The sequence below is a fragment of the Lolium rigidum genome, chromosome 1 (assembly GCF_022539505.1).
Source record: "Lolium rigidum isolate FL_2022 chromosome 1, APGP_CSIRO_Lrig_0.1, whole genome shotgun sequence".
Classification (NCBI taxonomy): Eukaryota; Viridiplantae; Streptophyta; class Magnoliopsida; order Poales; family Poaceae; genus Lolium; species Lolium rigidum.
The window spans coordinates 211,203,942-211,221,561 of record NC_061508.1 but is presented as its reverse complement, the minus strand read 5'-3'; the positions used below and the strand labels follow the sequence as shown (position 1 = coordinate 211,221,561).

The 17,620-nt window shown below is 39.2% G+C and overlaps 1 long non-coding RNA gene across 1 annotated transcript; it reads right to left on the bottom strand.

Moving 5' to 3' along the window:
- Positions 1-16,780: 16,780 nt before the first annotated feature.
- On the bottom strand, positions 16,781-17,302 carry LOC124684774. The gene is made up of 3 exons (XR_006997151.1): positions 17,234-17,302; positions 16,996-17,089; positions 16,781-16,865 (listed from the first exon to the last, which is right to left on the bottom strand). It is a non-coding gene; the product is annotated as an uncharacterized LOC124684774 (long non-coding RNA).
- Positions 17,303-17,620: the final 318 nt, after the last annotated feature.

The window sequence follows — 17,620 nt, the reverse complement described above, 5'->3', positions numbered from 1 at the left end:
GAGCAGAGAGACATGGTGGCCAGGGCTAGATAGGTGGGGAGAGAGGGGGAGCATGCCATGGGGAACATGGCCGGCATGGCCATGGCTAGGCCATGCTTTGCCCTCCTCTAGGGTTTTTAATGCCCTGGCTTGGTTGAGAGGGGACCAGGGGACCAGGTTGAGGCAAGTGGTGTGCAAGGTTTGGCCATCCACTATTTGAAATAGTGAAGTTGGATTTGGGTTGATTTGGTGTACCAATTGTTTGTCCAATTGCCTCATGCAATGTAATTTGGAAATTTTGAAAATGGCTTGGTTGGACTTGTTTCAAATGACCAGAGACACACATTTTTGGTGGTGGCATTCAAAAATAAAAAGAATTGCAAAATTTGCAAAGTGGGATAATCTTGGTTTTGTTTCAAAGTCCCTTTTTGGCTTGAGCATAGTTTTTGATCTAAGATGAATTTGTACTGGTGGTCTTTACCAAAGTTGTTCAACTTGATGTGTACTTGTATGGGGTGCAAATATTTGCCAAAGTTTGGTTTGAAAATCTCTAAATATAGAGGCTCAAAGTGGTGATCAGATTAAAAATGGCAGATTTGACCATTAGTGCATGTGAGCACAATTTGATTTAAAATTTGATTTGATTTGAGCTTCTTTGATTCCAAAAGTGGTTATAAGTGTTTAGTAACATAATACAACTAATGGTGCAAGCCAAAATGGTCTAGGTTAAAGATTTGCAAAATGTCCATAAGCATATGTGTGTGTGTTGAATTGCACTTCTTCTTATTTTTCTATTTTGGTTCACTTGATCCAAATGGGCATGTGTTAGGGTCTAATTAGGGTTATATTGAGTTTGCTAAAGGTTTCAAACCATTTGGGTCGGGTATGAGGGCATTGGGCAAGATTTATCATTATGGCTAAGTGCCACATATGTCTCTATGCACTTTGTTATTTTATTTTTGGTTTCTCCTTGGAGTGGGTTGGTAAGCAATAGGTTAGGTTTGTTGAGGTATTTCAAATCATCTACACAAGGTAGCCATGGCAAAATTTATTATTTGCAAATATAGCCATAGGCTTACATAGGCCTTTTTCTTATTTAATATCATCTCTTTTATTTTGTTTTTAATGGATGGTGATAAGAGGGGTGAGGTTTAGGGTTTAGTGGGGTTTACAATGGTTCAGCACCATTTAGAAAAGTAAGAATGGTAGGGGTCAAGATTTACATATTAGGGCTATATGCCCACATATGTCTTTTTATTTTATTTTAGTTTCTTCATATTTGATCCACTTTGGTTCTTGAGATGGTTAGGGTTTTAGGGTTTTGGAAGAATGTTCAATGTAACAAACAAACAACCATGGGAATAACACAAGCATTAGGTATGAGCACTATGCATAGCATCATATGTAAGAAAGTTTTTGTTGGTTCTCATTTTTGGAAAAAAGGTGATTCATTTTCTCTTTGTTTTAAAATTTGGGATGTTACAGGATTGTAGATCTAGATCTCCTCTCTTAGATCCCTCAAGAATGAGCAAGAATCATGGGGGGAATCAAGAGATAGGGTAAGTTCTTCAAAGTCAACAATGGAGGAGAGAGAGTGGAAGAACTAATCCAGCCCAAGGTGGAAGAAGGCCTATTTATAGTATAGGGAGAAATATAACCGTTAGGTGAGTTTCAGCTCATCACAGTCGAGGAGGCTGGTCAACCGAGCCAGGGGCCGGGCCGTCCGGTCCAGGGGCCGGTCAGACCGGGCCACCGGTCGGACCTGGCCAGTCCAAATCGGACCACAGGCCGGACCAGCACCGGGCGAAGCTGGAAGACTTACTGGATAGTGCCCGGTTGGCACCAGTCCGGGGGCCGGTTTGAACTGGGCCATCCGGTGGGATGGCCGGTCACGCCGGGCGAGAAACCGGGCCAGCATGAAAACATATAATACAAAAAATGTGATAAGTTTTGTGTCCGGACCCCGATTTACATGAAACCAATTTTGTTGGAAAGATTACAACGAATAGAACCCCAAGAATATGGAGACTCCTCACAGGATATTTTTAGATGTTTTTAGAGAGGGAGTCTCCCACTGTCAAGAAACGGTGAAGACGTCCAAACTCGAAAACTCAATAGAAGATGCATGCAGATTCCGTTTTCGATGAACTTGGACTTGTTGTAAAGATAGCAACAAGCTCAAGAACCTCTCACAGAGAATCACTAAGAAGCAATAGGGATATGCAATGTATGCAAAGGATTAAGCTCCCTAAGACGATGTGATCAAGTTACCCAACCGAAAGCCCCTCTTGATAGTGCGGCTATCTATCCTATAATCCGGTCTCCCAACAACCACCTTGAGACCGGTAAAAGGAAAACCTAGCAAGGCCATACCTTTGCCTTGCGCTCCACTCAAGTCGGAATGCCCTACTTGATCATTTTTGCTTCGTGAAGACTCACAAATGCTCCCCCATACACCATGATGGGAAAGCTCATTTGATGCACATCTTCACATGTCCATTATCACCAAATGGACTGCAAGCTTCAAGCATATGATCCTCTTGAGATGCTCAACTTGAACTTGCCCAACTCAACCTTGATGACGATCACCACTTGATATCATCCGATTTTCCGTGGCGGAAGGGCGCCCAAGCGCGACGGACCAAAAAATCGTCGTAGGACTTTGCGTGACGCAGTTTCGACAACAGAACCCATATCGTCGGGTTAGGCCCATAGGCGACGAAAAATACCCCTTAGCGGACGATTTTGGGACGTTGTCTACCAGAACTTTTCTTGTAGTGTATATGAAATCTCACTCTTGATGCATGCCCATGGAAATATACCTAACCCACATAGACAACACAAGGGAATATATATGATGGGTTAGTACATAAAGCATGATTGACACGGTTTACCATAACACATGACTTCTCGTGGCACATTCTTCATGCTTCATGTGTTGACCAAACTTGAATCTATTCTTCACTCTTTGTATTGGTCAACCTTGTATCTTCTCATGCTCTATCATACTATCTTGAGGTGCATAAAGAATTCTTCATTTGTTTGCATGCTCTAAATCTTAGTCAATCATAGCTCAACTTATGAGACTATCATGACACCGTCTTAGAGCCATAACTTGAATTCTTCACTTGGAATCAAGCACTCAAGATCTTGATCATTCATTGCTTATCACATAAGCTATAGCATGGCTAATATTGAGTTCCACATAAGAACTCCATCTTCATTTCTTCTTCTTGATCATATCACATATATATCTTCAAATCGATGATCTTGATGCCAATACACAGGGTATATCTTTATCTTCATGGCATCCATACTTGAATCCAACACATGGACTACAAGTAGTACCTATGGAATGTTCCTTCATATAAACTCAATGAAAACATTAATCCATAGTGGTTGTCACTAATTACCAAACCCACACATAGGGGCAATATACCCTTACACAATTGGTACCAGAGCCTGGACTCTTTTTAAGGGCTTCACAGCCTTAAGAGTGAGATGGATAAACTATTCGAGGGTCTGGACGAAGATTCTAACATTTCGGTTAAGGAGATGAAATCCAGATTGTTAGCATATGAGGCTGAGAAAAAGAAGAAGGAGGATGAAGTACAAAGCCAAATGACACAAATGAGTGCCATGCTTAAGAACCTGAATAGTGGGAATTCAGTCCCCTCATGACTATCCCAAAAACACTTCACCCGTGCCTCATATAAACCATAGTGGGAATGTTCCCCATTTTGATGGAACTTACTTTTCTTTTTGGAAACCCTCTATGGATTCTCTGCAGCTGTAGTGTGGAGATGTGGGAGATCATCGTGAATGGTTACCGGAAGCCACAAGATCCCATTAGGCTAACCTCCACTGAGTTCTATAACCACCAACTCAATGCCTCTGCATGTGACAAGATTAGAAGTGGGATCAACAGCAAGCTCCTTGATCAAGTTAATGACATTGACTCCGCTAAAGAGTTGTGGGATCGGATTGTAGTACTTCAAGAGGGAACCAATCTGATCCAAGCAGCTCTCTATGAGTCAGCAAAGACAGAGCCAACTATGTTCATGATTAGAGAAGGAGAATCCTTGGCCGATGCCTATGGAAGGCTCGGTGCTCTTGGAGTAAAGGTCAAGGGCCTTGGATGTGAAAAGTACAATGATGGTTTTGAAATGAATGAAGAATTCATAAATTCCAAGGACATTGCCATGATTGCTGTCAAACAAAAGGACACCAACCTTGCACTCAACTTGCAAATTCTTTCCAAGCAAGCTGATCTGAACGTAGATGATCTAGTCTCCTATGTGGCAGCCAATGACAACATGGCCAAGACAGGAGAAAGGCTCATGGCGATGAACCGTGCAGATGGATCCTCACACAACCTTTCCTAGCTTGAAGGCTAGAGCTGATCAAGAAAGAGAAGAAGCCTATGAAATCAAAGAATATGAAGAGATGACTTCAACTAGTGACATCGCGACAGATTTTGCCTTCTTTGCCAAGAAGTACAAGAAGAAGTTCCCAATATCGTTCAATGAGAAGAAGAAGAGAACGTGATGATACGTCTCCAACGTATCTATAATTTCTGATGTTCCATGCTTGTTTTATGACAATACCTACATGTTTTGTTCACACTTTATGATGATTTTATGCGTTTTCCGGAACTAACCTATTGACGAGATGCCGAAGTGCCAGTTCCTGTTTTCTCCTGTTTTTGGTTTCAGAAATCCTAGTAAGGAAATATTCTCGGAATTGGACGAAATCAACGCCCAGCATCTTATAATTCCACGAAGCTTCCAGAATACCCGAGAGGGATGATACGTCTCCGACGTATCGATATTTCTTATGTTCCATGCCACATTATTGATGATATCTACATGTTTTATGCATACTTTATGTCATTATTATGCGTTTTCCGGAACTAACCTATTAACGAGATGCCGAAGGGCCAGTTCCTGTTTTCTGCTGTTTTTGGTTTCAGAAATCCTAGTAAGGAAATATTCTCGGAATCGGACGAAATCAACGCCCAACATCCTATTTTTCCACGAAGCTTCCAGAACACCCGAGAGTCGCCAGAGGGGAGGCCTGGTGGGCCCAGGAGGGTGGCCGGCGCGGCCCAGGCCCTAGCCGCGCCGCCTTACCCCCTCGCCGCCTCTTTGACCCTCCGACTCCGCCTCTTCGCCTATATAAAGGTCCTCGACCTAAAACCTCGATACGAAAAAGCCACGGTACGAGAAACCTTCCAGAGCCGCCGCCATCGCGAAGCCAAGATCTGGGGGACAGGAGTCTCCGTTCCGGCACGCCGCCGGGACGGGGAAGTGCCCCGGAAGGCTCCTCCATCGACACCACCGCCATCTCCATCAACGCTGATGTCTCCCATGAGGAGGGAGTAGTTCTCCATCGAGGCTCGGGGCTGTACCGGTAGCTATGTGGTTCATCTCTCTCCTATGTACATCAATACAAATCTCATGAGCTGCCTTACATGATTGAGATTCATATGATGATGCTTGTAATCTAGATGTCATTATGCTAGTCAAGTGGATTTTACTGATGTGATCTCCGGAGACTCCTTGTCCCACATGTGTAAAGGTGACGAGTGTGTGCACCGTGTGGGTCTCTTAGGCTATATTTCACGAATACTTATTCACTGTTATGAATGGCATAGTGAAGTGCTTATTTATATCTCTTTATGATTGCAATGTGTTTTGTATCACAATTTATCTATGTGCTACTCTAGTGATGTTATTAAAGTAGTTTATTCCTCCTGCACGGTCGTAATGGTGACAGAGTGTGTGCATCGTGTTAGTACTTGGCGTAGGCTATGATTGTGATCTCTTGTAGATTATGAAGTTAACTATTGCTATGATAGTATTGATGTGATCTATGCCTCCTTTCGTAGTGTGAAGGTGACAGTGTGCATGCTATGTTAGTACTTGGTTTGGTTATGTTGATCCGTCATGCACTCTAAGGTTATTTAAATATGAACATCGAATATTGTGGAGCTTGTTAACTACGGCATTGAGGGTTCGTGTAATCCTACACAGCTTAGTGGTGTTCATCATCCAACAAGAGAGTGTAGAGTCTAGCATCTATCTATTTATTTATGTGATCAATGTTGAGAGTGTCCACTAGTGAAAGTATGATCCCTAGGCCTTGTTCCTAAATATCGCTATCGCTGCTTGTTTACTCGTTTTACCGCGTTTCTCATCGCCTGCCATATTACCACCATCCATCACACGCCGATCCCGGGCAAAGCACTTTTCTCGGTGCTGTCATGCTACTGCTCATATTTATTTATACCACTTGTATTTCACTATCTCTTCGCCGAACTAGTGCACCCATTAGGTGTGTTGGGGACACAAGAGACTTCTTGCTTTGTGGTTGCAGGGTTGCATGAGAGGGATATCTTTGACCTCTTCCTCCCTGAGATCGATAAACCTTGGGTGATCCACTTAAGGGAAACTTGTCGCTGTTCTACAAACCTCTGCTCTTGGAGGCCCAACACTGTCTACAAGAATAGAAGCTCCCGTAGACATCAAGCACTTTTCCGGCGCTCGTTTCCGGGAGGAAAGGTAAAAGGCACTCATACTTCGGTTCCGGGTAAAGTACTTTTCTCGGCGCCATTGTGTTTGTGCTCGAAGCTATTTCCTTTAGATCCCGCAATTGCATCTTTTTGTTTCTTGTTTACACTAGTTTGGCATAATGGACAACAATGAGCTTCTTACTTTATTTCCTAATTTAAGACATGGATGGTTTGATCCGAAAATTAAAAAACCCATGGAACATATTAGTATGAACGCAATCACTGCTAATGCTATGGATAAGTCTAAGCTTGGGGAAGCTAGTTTACATAAAAATAATCTTTTTTGCTCCTCAGCTTTTGAAGAAATATTTTGCTCTGATAATGCTTTATCTCCCATATGCGATAACTCTAATGATGCTTCTGATATTTTAAATCCACCTGCTGAAAGTATTCCGTATAAAATACCTATGAAAATTGTTGGACGTGTTATTGATGACCGCTATAAAGGGGATGGAACTGTCCATCCTGGAGATCATTTACAGTTTTTGCATGAATTATGCGGGTTATTCAAGTGTGCAGGTATCTCTATGGATGAAGTGAAGAAGAAGCTATTCTCTTTCTCGCTGATCGGTAAAGCGGCGCATTGGTATAAATTGTTGGAGAATAGTCATTCTCTTGGTTGGGAGGAAATTGCATCTCTCTTTTATTCTAAATTTTATCCTCCTCATGAAGTGCATATTGATAGGAATTATATTTATAACTTTTATCCTCGTGATGGAGAGAGTATTTCTCAAGCGTGGGGGAGATTGAAGTCACTAATGCTCAAATGTCCCATTCATGAGCTCCCCCGTAATGTTATTGTTAACAATTTTTATGCGAGGCTTTCGAGACAACACAAGGACTATCTGGACGCATGTTCGGAGGGATCTTTCACAAGCAAGGAGGTTGAAGCTAGGTGGGATCTTCTTGATCGGATTGAGGAGAACGCTGAAGGATGGGAGAACAATGAAGGTAAAGAGTCAGGTATAAATTATGATTATGAATGCATTGAAGCTTTTATGGATACCGATAAATTTCGAAATATGAGTGCTACTTATGGTCTTGACTCTCAAGTTGCTGCAAATCTTTATAAAGCCTTTGCTTCTCATTTTGAATTGCCTAAAAAGAATTTTGATAAGTATCATGAACCTTTTAAAGAGGCTTGCATGAAGAATGAAATTGTTGTTAATTATTGCAATAAGCATGCTCAAACTCCTAAGAATGCTATTTTCTATAAGCATGTTAATTTTTGTGGAATACATAGACCTTGTGGAATTAATCAAATCAAAGATGAATATTGTATCCATCATGCTAATGAAAAAACTAGAAAGTGGCTTAGGGCTCTAGATGATCTTGGTAAAAAAATTTGTGCCCTCTATCCTTTTATTTGTGAAGTTTGCCATGAAGTGGGTCATTTTAATTTTCAATGCTCCTCCAATGATAATTTGAACCCAATGAGTGCTGCAAATTTGTATTGTGATGATGAAATTAGTCCTAATCAGCATGATGAACTTACTTTATTTTTGGGGTGTGAAGAACTGTCGAGAAAAATCCCTTTGTTACATATGAGTGATCTTGATATTGATGATGTCCTGCATGGGTGTTTTTCTTATTGCATTGATAATAGCCATACAAATACTTACATACAAAATATTTTAGAAGATGACACCTTGCCAAAATATGATAGGACCGCTGTGTGTTTTCAACTAATTAATGAAAAGGAGGGATCCTCCCAAGTTTCTTCTATTGTTTCTGAAAGTAAATCAGGTTATGCGGATAAGCCACCCTTCAAGCCTCTTCCTCCTAAAGAAGGGAACGAGGAGAAGGAAGAGAAGAAGAAGAAGGGAACGAAGAAGAAGAAGAAGAAGGAGAATAAAAAGAAAAAGGTAACGGCATATCCCCGCGTGAATGAGATAACGCTAGGTAACCGTAAGTATGTTGCTCCTAATGATTATTATGATAATGAATTTGAATACGATGATTTTCCTATGCTCTCTACATACATTAGTGATCATGATTTGAATGAGCACACTACTTTTGATATTGCAAATCTCTGGGAAACTAATTCTGAAAATGATGATGATAATAATTGCCATAGTGTCAGTGCTATCCATGCTTCCTCCCATAATGATATAGAAAGCTCTAAGCTTGGGGAAGAGGTGTTTGAAAATCCTTTTGCTACTGATCATTATGTGTTTGATACATCTCCTTCTAATAACAATGATGGTATGGTCATAGATAAACCGACCGTGAAAGATAACTATTCTATTTCTTATGATGACACTGTGCCTCCGATCTTTGATGATTATTATAAAGAATGCTATGATATAGGTTACAACTATCCTTATGAAACTTGTCATAGTCATGATTGGATTACCAAAAACAATTCCCTTAATATGCAACTTTTTTACCATGTTCAAATTCTTGATAATAATCTTGCTCCAATTACTATTAATGAGAAGAACTCTTCTTATGCCAAAATTAATGAAACTTCTATGCATATGAACCATGATAAGAATGTTTTAAGTGATGGGTATATTGTTGATTTCATCAATGATGCTACTGAAAGTTATTATGAGAGAGGGAAATATGGTTATATGCATCTTAATAATATTAAGTTTCCCCTCTTTATGTTGATAATGTTGAAGTTACTCGTGTTTTATCCTCTTACTAGATGACCGGTTGCGCTATCGCGCAAACGCGGAATTAGGTCAGGATTAAAATCATAAGTTTTAGCTTATTTTAGTATATCACAGAAACACTATTTCATCGAGGTGTTGCAGGAAGATATGACAATTTATTACGCTATCACACTATTTTTTTCAGCTATTATGCTTTTGTATAAGCTGCTCCACCATATTATGGTTATTGTACCAAAAAAGGTAGCATCACAAAAGAAGCATAAAAGGATAATTACTATTGCAAAAAGTCGGTTTGAGATTTTAAGCCCCTTAACCGATACCACGGGAACCAAAAACTATTACAAATGTTTGCCTCACATAAACAATTTCCATCACTATTCTCAGCTGATACCCCTCACCTCCATCGCGATTTGCGTTAAAACGGCTCTTCCTCTTACCGTTCCATGAAGGCACGCAGCTATAGGAAGATGTTGTGGAGGGAGACGCCATGGTGGCGACATGCAGAAGGATGGCAAAGCTTCTAATGTCAATGGTGAATGCAAATATAAATTGCTTCTATAACTAAAGCCGATGTGTTGTTTACTTCAAGTTTCCTCACTTTCAAACCGAGGCGATGGCATCGACAAGCATGTCCCACTCACTTTCAAACGATTGACCGCCACATATTGACCATATCTTTTAATATTAATCGGTTTATTAGAAAATCCGTTTTAAAATATATAATCCACCAATAATTTAGTGGCCACGGAGAACCGAACACGATGAATTTAAATGGTTCCCACGATGACAATGAAAGTTCCTTTAAACCGATAGCCCAAAGACTTGGCAAAGCCTCGATTAAGCATGTGAAAAAATTCCAAATTCACAAATATTTCCACAAAACAAAGTATTCCAATTTCTTATCACTTCATTTGCTTCCATAACTAAGGATTATTTTGTGTCCTTTTCAAAAATATAGCAGCCACATGTGGCGTCTTAAAAAATACAAAAATGAACATCTCCAACCTCAAAGTCTTCTTGGACGGTTAAAGTATTAAAACCTTATGCATGGTCACTTGTAAAAACAATAAGAAAAACAGGACAAACTTTTCTCACAACTTCACTTGTCCCGAAGCGTTCCAAAGCTGGGATGGAACAATATTGTAAGTACATAAAACCTGCATATATCATAACCATATATTGTTACAAAACCTATGGATACAAACCTTTCGAACGAGTGGGTGAAGCAATCTGGACAACTCACAAACTAATCGTTACAATATTTTTATTTTTCAAAGCATCATGCAATAAGGTTTTATTACTCGCAAAGTTTGTCCCGATTCAGCTCTATCCGCACCGTCCGCAAGAACAAACATATACCGGAACAAGTGTTATACACCAGCATATACAATATAGGTACCATTCGATGGTCAAAGGGAAAAGTCATAAAGTAACACAAGAAAACCTTCTTCCTACCTGCGCTGATAAATGCATATGAATGGCTCCAATAACTACAGATTTTATAACCTAACTGATCGGTGTCGCTGTTAACTAAGTACCACAGTTCATCGAGCTCCATGGATAGATATCTGCAGTACCTCCTGTAGTAGTTTGCAATGATCAAAAACGGTTGGAGAAAAGGAAGTACATCTGAAGGAAAGAAGTTTGAAAGAAAAATCTATAACCTGGAATGGACACATTGCACATTACCAAAGATGTTCTAAATATCTTGAGCATCTACTTCATGCCTAACGAACATGCATATCACTTTATAGGGCAGGAAACCAAAACGTTGACAAAAAGATTGGTACCCATTGTGGATATAGAGTTATAGACCTATCAAAATGATCAAATAGTTAGAGGTTGGGGCAATTGAAAGGTTCTTTCGATCACATAGTGATGCGGTTGGGATAGTCATTTTCTGGTAGGAGGGTTAGATGCCTTGAATAAAATAATTATAAAGCAATTAATAGGATCATACGAACGCAAGCACTTATATCCCGGCTTCGTGAATGTATGCTTTGGTTCCATACTTTATTCTTCAACTTGGACAAGCCTCTCTGCAATTTCTAAAAATAAAAGTATTTACGTTGTCCTCAGTTTAGCAAAGATGTCTTGCATTCAGAACAGATTCTTATAGTGTATTTCTGATTATTCTGTGTTGAATTTATAAGAAGAAATGAAGAAATAATCGATATTTTCCATACGCAAGCAAACCGTCGTGGGTCACGAGACTTGCTATTTTTCCTAGGCTCTCTGACTGGGTTGGTTCCACCAATGCAATGTAAGATTGTACATGGTGAATGTTGATCTATATGAAGACCTAGACATAGCAGACCAGGATATTAGAGACTACACAATGGTATGCCACTACGAAACAAGCAATTAAATATAACATTGGGGAAATCATGTTAAGAAAATAAGTTTAGAAAGATGATTGAAGCAAGCACCACTTAAAGAAGCCAACCGATAAAGCGCCAAACATAAAGGTATATACAAAGGCAACATACATGTAATGTAATATATACACTACTAATTTGTTTTCTGGCAATCATAAAGTGGTAAAATATCTATATTTGAGAATGTACAATCGCACTAATACTGTATCAACCATGTGATACAGACACATCTATTTTGGATCAATCTCATTTCACAATTTTCTCTTACCATACGGAATGATTCATTCGTAAATAAGAATGTTGCGAGAGAGATAATGAGATGCCAAAAGTAAACATAAAATAGAATATGGGAGCAGATCCGACTAAACTTACCTACTAACGTCCCATCTCATCACCCTTTTGCCCGCAGCATGGAAGGCCAACAGCCTCCAAATTTGGATTCCACACAACCTGAAAGACATCGCCCCTACAGCTGCAAACCGTGCAGCACAAAGTGTCGATGCTTAACCGCATATCGCTTAAGGATAGCGAGTAGATTAACCGACCAATGAAAAGCAGAAAATTAAGACCGACGTAAAGAGGTAACAATAAAGAAAATCACTTACAGCTTGTCGGAAGCATGCAAGCTTCTTGATAGTTTTCACAAGTTAGTACTCATTCACATATGGGAACAAAAAACATTATCACCTTCAAAAATTTGTTGCGTTTGTCTTGACTCTCGAGTCTCAATAAATTTTCCCGTAAATAAAAAGTGAGTAGATAATTCCATGCACTGGAACAAAGAGCTAAATAAATTAGCATCAAAGTAATCTGAGTTTGGTTTAGTATTCCATAAGAAAGTTGTTGAAAGATGGAGGGTCAAATCAAAGATATAGAAATGAAAGACATAATATCACATGAAGTCGACATGTGCATGGTTAGTCGTATTATTAGGCAATACCAAGAACGGCAAGTGCATCCATATTACCACCAAAAAATATCAATTATTTTGACTGCAACGAAACTGATCAAAGCAAAATTACCATTTATTTTGACCCACAACAGACTACTCCTCATTTCTGATATCTTGATTAAAAGTGAGCAGTAATTTTCTAGCTATGCATCAAATGCCAGAAATTGACAATATGAAGCAATATCAATGTTAAGAGTATAAATGCTTCTTTCTGCTCACCCTCCCTCCTAGTAATTATTTTTATTTCAAGAAATTTTCATGTTGATTCATGCCCTTCAGGCTCACCACGATGAACAAATAAAAATAGCAGTGAGTATGAAAAGGCAAAGCACTATCAATTACCAATGCGCCACTGCAATGTCACACAAATATAGTCCTATTAATAAACTAAGGCGAGAGATGATTCATTCCCTAGAGATGAAGAAATAAAAAAACTCACCTAGAGCTTAGGACCTTCGATGTGGCCATGATGGTGCCCGCAATATCACCTTCAGCATGCAATATCACCTTCAGCAGCGATTCTCCATCACCTAGCCGGAACCAAACATCAACCGGATATCATTTACTAAAACTAAAATATTCACGAAGCATATTAGACCAAGACAGCATGATATTTCCTAATATTTTCCTGGACCAAAGCTAGCTAATTACGTAATTCCTAACAAACAAATCTACCCAAATGTTGTAGGACTTACTAATGCCGCATGAGAAGGCATTCATAAATATTGTACAACCAATTTTTTTCGTAAAACTCGTAATGAGAACCTACGGTATGGTTGCAAACACATTTCTAATAGCAAAAACGGCAGCAACAACTACAATATACTTAAACTAATTTCTTCCACCTTCATTTATGTTGTTTATTTTAGACCAACTCATGTGGCAAAACAAATGCCACAAATACATTATTTTTGGATACTGATAGTGGGCAAAATTTAAAAACATGTGTAGAAAAATGCAGCCATGAAGCATGGTACATAGAAAAATATAGGCATGAAGCACAGTATATGTATATATATATACACACCATGAATCATGGTAGATAAAACAATTTCTGAAATAACAAGATGAAAATATACAGAAAGCAAAGGAAAAAATGCCAAAATGGATTGGGCATCCCTACTATCCTGGCATTGAACTGTGAAGAGACAATCAGTAGCTTCCTCTCCTCTCACGGCGTTGCACCATGACTGTTCTAACATCTAACCTACATAAATATTTAGTGAGCAGACAAACCATTGGGTCATGCCAGTGCCAAATCGCAACAATTCCATCAGCGTGATGGAACAAATCAATTAGAGGAAGAGGAAAGAATCACTACTAATAATACCTACATCAGATTAGCACAAGAAGTCAATGTAAATTTCACAACAATCTTACTTGATAATGTAGGAAATAATAATAAATAAATGAATGAATGCTCCCAAACAAACTTTTCTTAAAATTTGGAGACCATTCCCATTTGAAATTTCTGAAGGCCAAACCGTAAATATTAACCACATGGCAAGTGGTTTAGCTGGTGAAGTGTTTGTCTTTATGACACATTAATAATATGCATGGTAATATTATCTAACATATAAAGCTGAATGCAAAACAATGCATGAGTGACGAAATAAAAAATGGCATCTTAATATCCAAAGCAGACATTTGTGTGGAGAGGATCAACCTTTCTAGCCACGATACCATTTCTGCGAATGGAGCAACCCTGCTGTCTTGATTAGCCTACTGCGGGTTGCTCGGTGGCCACCGCCATCCACCCACCGCCGCCGCCAGGCAGCTGCCGTCGTCCAACAGCCTGGTGAAAAACAAACGGAAGAAAATTCTCTACTTTATTTTTCAATAGTATACACTATTTATAGAGTAAAAATCCAACTAATTTGTTCGAAGATTCCTTTAACTTTTCACTTTGGTTATACAATATAGATAAGCAAAGAGATATACGTTATAAAAATTAGTGTGGGAGTGAAAGTAGGCTCAAGATGCTCATGTCCATGCCCAAAGGTATAGTAAACTGAATTATTACAAGTAATACCTTGCTTTCACCCATGCTCAGCCTGTCCCAAAGCAATTCCAGCCTTGGCATTGAAGTGCTGGACCTGTGATTGAGAAAGTGAAAATTATATCATTATTAGCCAGAGAATGGAGAATTCCTGCCTCATATGCTAAGAGATTAAAGTCGTCGAAAAGGAAACCATCTCTGGTCAAGGACATCCGTAAACATATATGGAAGTTCCTCGGTGTTAGACTGAATAAACAAGAATATTAACACTCAGAAATCAAACTAATCCCGTTCCGTAAAAAAAGGGAAATTAGTACTCACCTCACACATGAGGAAGGCAAGAGCATCAACATATCAGCCATGGAGATAGAAGAGAGTTGAAGAGGATTATTTTTCATTAAAATTCCTTTAAGCACTCCAGCTCCACTGTATGAAGGGAAAATATTATTATTGTCCAATGTTGGGCAATGATCGAGATAATCCATCTACATCACAAAAGAAACAATAGCAAGGTCAAGCTTTCGAATTATCGGGTCCCAATATTTTCCAAATGTTTCAGTAAGAAGATTAATATTTTAAACAGAGAACATGAGCTCTTCTTTTTAGTAAGAAAAGGCATCATCCGTCCCAAATTTTCACCTGTCCTTTTGTTCAAAAGTAATTGTTCAAAGCTCTAATTTTTAGTAAGCAATGCACCACTGATCCCGAATCTACACCTCTCCTTTGGCATCTGCGCCGACCACCAAGAAACAATATGAACAATAAACATTGAGAAAACAACATAACCTAAGCATGTATCACGAATTCCATTTGTCGCCCAACTAAGAAGAGACAAGAGGGAGATGGTATACCTAGTGACAAGTTCGAGATGAAGAGGTGTTGCTGGCTAGGTCGTCCAACTCTGGCCGAGGAAACCGGATTGCAAGAACGCCAAAAGGCCCCACCATCTTGTCATTGTGCACCGGAGGTGCGAGACATCTCGTTGATCTCCTCGCCACCCACATAAGTGACATGAGGAGATAATGGAGCACCAAGTCCTCATAATTAACCTATAACAATCATGTAGAGTATTTGAGGCTATCGCCCGGTACCCAAATAGCAGCCATATTCAGCCTAGGAACACCCTCACCAGTCTCATATTTGAGGCAACATAAATAAGCCTAGAAAGTAAGAAACAAAATAATAAATATCGAGAAGAGAGGAATACCAAGTAGCAGCAGCAGCGCCGTCAAGACCATCCTGGGCATGTACAGCTCCAGATCGAGAGCTTAAAAGAGAACACAACTTAGTTGATGTGGTAATCAACCCAGAACAACAATAATCGACCCGAAAAAATTGTCCCTTCCTTCTTGCTCCCTTCCACACACGGAGTTGATTTGAATGGTTTACAAAAATCAAGAACAGTGCAGCCAGAATTTGACAAAACCTGAAAAATGAATTATATCTAGCATATTGAGTGAAACTCTAATGCTATTAAATATTTTTGAACTCATTATAGTATGAAAACAGCGGGTACAGAAAAGCACAACTCATACCAAAATTTTAAGGTGATCTAAACCTTTTATGACGTTGCAAAAATGTTGTAACATGATCAAAGTATTGAATGAAACGGATAAAAGAAAATGGCAAATGAGCTCCAAATCATCTCTAACTTGGCAAAGGCTTAACAGCAGGGACAAACAAGACATCTGTAATTTTAGACAACGACATGAAACACTTTACCTCCTCGTGAAAACAGACCAGTATGGAAAGGTTAACTTAAAGCAGCCAATTACTTGGCAACGTATCATATAATACTGTAAGCAATAAAAATGAATCTGCTGTCAAGGAGGCACCATGGGATTGCCCAATCTTACCATATGGAGGACAGGTATGTAAGAAAGAGAATAGTAGATAATTTACAATTTCTATCAAGTTTACCAAGGCAAAACTGAAGAGGCTATAACATTAAGTTATTAAATTTAACTCTATCGCTTATCCTAAGGCACTATGACGACTAAAAGAGAAGGGAATGCTCCAGATTTCAGAGAAGCTAAACTGAGATCTTACATTCCAATCGCACCAAAAGAAGAAGAGCAATAAAAGCACATGGTCTGTTTTGCTGATCCCACTTTCATGAACAAAGGTACACAGAGATACAAGTTTCAGACTTAAATATGCACATAATTTTGTCAAGTATGTTCAGGTTCAGGTCCATGACATACCTTCGTTTTGAATAATGTTCAGGTTCATGTCACACTGACTGCATCACCGCCAACAAAAGCCATTTTACCTCAAGTGTAGCACCTTGCAAAGGGGATCCCATAAGCTCATTATGTCACGGCCAGTAAGAAGCCTTGATCCGCCCTCACTGCCATTTACCCTGAGAAGATGCCCATTAGCCACCAACACAAATGGTAAAGCTTTGCCATTGCAAAGATTAATCTACACAGGAAACTGTAGAGAACAAAACAAAGCAATACAATCCAGTGTAAAAGCTTGTTTGTACTCACCTTAATTTTCCATCAAACTTTATGGCTAGAGTACCACACTGTATGTCTGCTCACTTTCAATTCCATCTCACATTATCGTCATAACTCGCCTTGCCTCGCTAAACCATAGAGCAGGAGCATTAGCTTAAACTTAAGAGCACTGGCATGTGGCATGGTTTTTCACTGACAGATGGACAAATATAAATTACGCATCAAAGATACAAACACTATCAAGAGCTCTAATCTGCGATGAATATACCTGACAATGGAGGGATCTTTTTGGATATTGAAGCTAATCATATCATGTTCATTCATGGGAGATGCATCCACGCAAATTTGAACCCAAATCAGAGATATTTATATCTGAAGACTGAAAAGTGTGTACACATTAACAACAGAAACAACATAAGATATGACAAAAGTATTTAAAGTATATGAGCCAGCATCCCTAAATATGTGGACAATATGAGGAAGGCATCTATAAAAAATACACAGTGAACACACTAATGACATGGGAACAAAATGGAATAATGGTACTCCACAGAAATCATGAACATAGTAACAATTCTTGTGATGTGTTCTAGAATTTTTCGACCAGTCTCTTGCCAACGCAATCAAAGCGCTAGGCTGGCTATATACAAAAAAG